Below are 4,249 nucleotides of genomic sequence, written 5' to 3' on the forward strand. Positions count from 1 at the left end.
CCCGCCCCTCCGGGGCAGCCCTGGGTAGGGAAATTCAGAACCGGGAGATGGGAGGAGAGCGGTGCGCACGGCCCAGGCCCAGCCATCTCGGGATCAGCTCCGAGAGGGATGCCGGGGTTGCAGGGCGATTGGGGCAGTCCGATCATAACCGCAGAAACGCAAGGAAGTTGACAGGGCCGCGATGCCTTGGCGGAGGCGCTGCGGCTGCGGGGGCGCAAGGAACCTGCGTTCGCACTCTCCGACTCTGGGGGATCTGCGCGGTGGTTGTGATCCCGCCGCCATGGACCAGCAGAGGAGTCGAGACCAGCCAGCCAGCCCCGCAGCTTATTCAGCGCGTCGGAATGCGTCCCTGCCGAGCGCTGGCAGTTTGTTGGTAAACAGACGCCGGGTCGGAGGCGGCACCGCCCGGCGCCCAGCCGGCCTGCACGCGCGCGGCGCGCACACCCCAGCGGGGCGCCCTTGGCCTGGCGCGCCGCGACCGCCGCGATTGCGCCTCACCGCCCCTGTCCTCGCTTCCGCTTCCGGCAGGGGCCAGGGTTTGGTTGCGACACCGCCGCTCCGCAGGCCCCCGAGGTCGAAGGAGGGGTCTGCCGTCTGGGCTTCTGCCAGTGCGGCGCCCCGCCTTTCCTGGCGCCCCTTGAGGCTGAAGCCTCGCACGAAGCCGGACAAAATCCGAAAGTGGGAGGCAAGTCCATTTGATGGCTCCTCGGAGGGCGTAGGAAATACGGCAAGCCGGGCTCCGTGGCCAAATCTTCCAGTCTGTGTACAGGACTTTCCTCTAAGATCTTGGTGGGTGGGTGTCTCTGTGGCCACAGATACACAACTACACAGAGACTCCATTCAAATACAACAGATACACTAGCGTTTACCAGCACACAGGTGTCTACAACGATGTTCACATTAGCATCCCTCCATGAACAGAGGTTCATTTATGGATCTGCAAATGCAGAGCACAGACTGTGATGTGTACACACCTACACACCCAAAGATGAATAGCAACACCCCTGAATAAAAGCACTATGGTTGTCTTACACAGACCCACAACAGACCCAAACTGTCGGTGCACACTCTAAAATACAGAAAACCCAACCATATAAACATTTATGTACTTGTATGCATCTTAGGAGACACCAGTCCACACACATTTAGGCTGCTCCATGTTAGCGGAGAGACAGTTACCCCGTCCAGAAACCTGTCAGTCCTCACAGATTCCCCAGCATACTCATATACAAACCCTCTGTCACTTGAATGTGCAGATAATTCATGTTTGTACACACGTGTGCTCTCGTTATCAGGGTGCAGAGTGAAGGCAGCAGTCTTAGAATCGGGGAGTAGGAGAGGACAACATAGAAAGAGGGAAGCTTAGAAGAGTAAGAGAAGGCACTGGGGGATGGGGGTAGCCAGGAGAGACAGAGAGATTTGAAAGGATGTGCAGTCAAGTGTCCTGAGGGAAGGAAGAGCAAGTCGGCATCAAATTGGATGCCCTGCTGGAATGTATAGAGATGAATTTTTCCAAGAAACCACTCCTCCGGCACCTGGCTCTGAGTTCTCTTCGCCTAAAGTCTTGGAGCTTCAGGAGAAGGAACTCTGTGAGGGAGCCCCCTCCCTGGATATCTGGAACCCACTTCCCTCTCATCCAACAGGGTATGCAGGGTTTGCATGGTTGAGAAATGCTATTTCCACGTGGGATCACCTTTCCCCCTTTGTTACCCAACTCTAGCCATGCCACCATCACCTCCTTAGAGCTGGGGCTAAGAACTTACAGGGATATCACCTTCCAAATCTTCCTTCCTGCCACCACCATTTTCCTCTGGAGAGAGGCAGCCACACAACAGTACCGTGATGAGTTTCAAGGACAGCATTTCAGCATGCACCAAAGGAAGAGAACGCTCTTTGAGGTGGGGTGGGCTGTCAGGGAAGCTTTCACGAAAGAGGTGCTTTTGAGGTGGTACTTAAAGTTTGGGTTGCAGGACTCTTCCTCCCAGGGCCGTGTACACAGAGTCCTTTCCATGCTAGACCTAGCGAGAAAGGGCAGGGTCGGCTTTTCCAGAGGCCCCTAAAGCAGTGACTTTGGGCATCCTCCAAAGCCAGGTGAGCCATAGTGAGAGCATCTCCTAAGCTCAGGGGGCGTTGCTGAGCTCATGCAGGATCTTCACCTCCACGTACCAGTAGGAAACATCTTGCAGCCTCTAGAATTTATGAAGCACACTCACAGCATACAAGCCTTGTGTATCTTCACCAAAAACCTGTGAAGTGAGTACTGTTATTATCCCCAGTTTACAGATGAGGAAATCTCTGCTTCCGTCACCACCTCCCTCTTCAGGGCTCCCTCGTCCCACATGCTGGAGGGTGTGGGGCTGCGACACCTCTTTGGGAAACTTCGTGGTCTCCTCGGATACAGAATCCCCAGGGAGTGGTCCCCTCCAGCAGGTGCCACATCTCACCAACTTTGGAGCCTGGAGGGAGAGTGGGGAAAGGTGGAAAGGATAGGCACGGGGGCTAGGAAGGGCTGTAAATCTGAGTTTGATCAGAAGGAAGGGAGGGCGAGACTGAGAGGCCTGAGGCCTGGGTTCCCATCCCAGCTCAGCCACGAGCTGGCTGGCTGTGATAGCCTGGGTCAGCCATTTACAGTCTCTCAGACTTATTTTATGCAATAAAATGAGGGAGCTGCGCTTAAGACGTCCAGGCCATTGTCATTTGCTTTAGAATGAATTGCAAAACCCAAAACCCCAAAATGTAATAAAACCAAGATGAAGGAGAAGGGGGAGTTGGAGGAGGGGGGGAAGGCAGGCAGGCAAAACATAGGAACTAACTGTCTCCCGTCACTACCAATACCTCAACCCACTGCTTGTCACAAAAGCCAGAAGTGGCTCTCCCAGCTCTTACACGGGTCTTCTCCCTTAGCGAAAAGGGGCCAGCTTGGAGAGCCCCAGCACCGAAGTGAGGGGCTGGGAGCCGACAGCGGGGCGGGGTCGCGAGTGGGGGACACGGCGCCGCCGAGGTCTGGGGAGTCAGCCGAGGCTCATGAGTGGACGTGAAAGATCCATGCGGTGCACGGTGGTTTGCAGCTCTTCGCAGCCGCCCGGCAAACGCAATCCCACCCGATCCGGTATTGATTCTTGGCTCAGAATAAGCGCCCGAGGCGGTGGGACGTATGCATCACTTGCAGTCCCCCCGAATTCGGACTCTGCCCTGAAGACGGGAGCTCCATCCGAACGAGTGCCCCTTCCCGACACCCCAAACGCCTGGTGGGTGCAGGGCTCACAGCACAGTCCCTGGACTCGGTACCGGACAGACCGCGCGCTTCTGAGCAAAGTGGGGGGCGTTTGCGAGGGGAGCCGGGCGTCGGGTCTGCAACCTGGTGCAGGCTCTCCACGCAGCACCTGTGTGGATCTGCCCTGGGGAGTAGTTTCCATCGCGACCCCGGTCCAAGGCCCTTGGCGGCCATTGCGGGATTATCAGCTCCCTTTCTCCTTCATCCCACCCACTGACCCCCGAAGGAAATTTTAGTTTAGTTTCGTCTGTTCTCCGTGGAATTTAAGTACGATTTGTCGGGGCTCTCGTAGTAACTCGGTTTGGGGAAACTTTGCGAATAATTCGGTTTGGCGGGGATCGGGGGGATGAGGAATCCTCCCTCCCCTGGGCGGGGAGCGAGGTGGGTAATGACCCACCCTCTGTGAGGCCCACGAGGCCGCGGAAGGGGCAGTCTGTAGAGGCTCCCGCGCCCCGCCACACACACACCCGGATTTGACTCTTCCTGAAGTGTGGATGAATTATTGTCTCTTTTGCTCTTCGTGATGGAGCAGTGAATGAGCGCTGGCGCGGGCGGGGCGGCATGCTGGCTCCTGAGGTCACTGCCCTCCCCGCCGCGCTCCGGGTGCGCTCACCTCCACGCTCCCGAGAGCTGTCTCCGTGATTGTCGTCCCCGCCCCATTTTCCAGATCACCTGGGAGAAGCTCCCAGGAAGGGGGAGGAGGAGGCCTTGGGGTCAGCGCCACCTCGAGGTCCGGGCATCGCTGAGCAGGCGGGCTCCGCACGAAGGTCTCCGGCTGGCTCGGTCTTCAGCCACTCTCCCCACGTCTTTGCTTTATTTCCAAATTTCACACCCGCTCCGGGAAACGTCTTCAGCTGGGCTTTGACTGAGACGTTTAAAGTACACACATATATGAAGTCACCAAACACATAAAAAACAAAACAAAACAAAACAAAACCATTAACCACTCTTGGACCAAATAACTCCCTCCCCCCC

The sequence above is a fragment of the Lipotes vexillifer genome, unplaced genomic scaffold (genome assembly GCF_000442215.2).
Source record: "Lipotes vexillifer unplaced genomic scaffold, Lipotes_vexillifer_v1.1 scaffold591, whole genome shotgun sequence".
Taxonomy (NCBI): domain Eukaryota; kingdom Metazoa; phylum Chordata; class Mammalia; order Artiodactyla; family Lipotidae; genus Lipotes; species Lipotes vexillifer.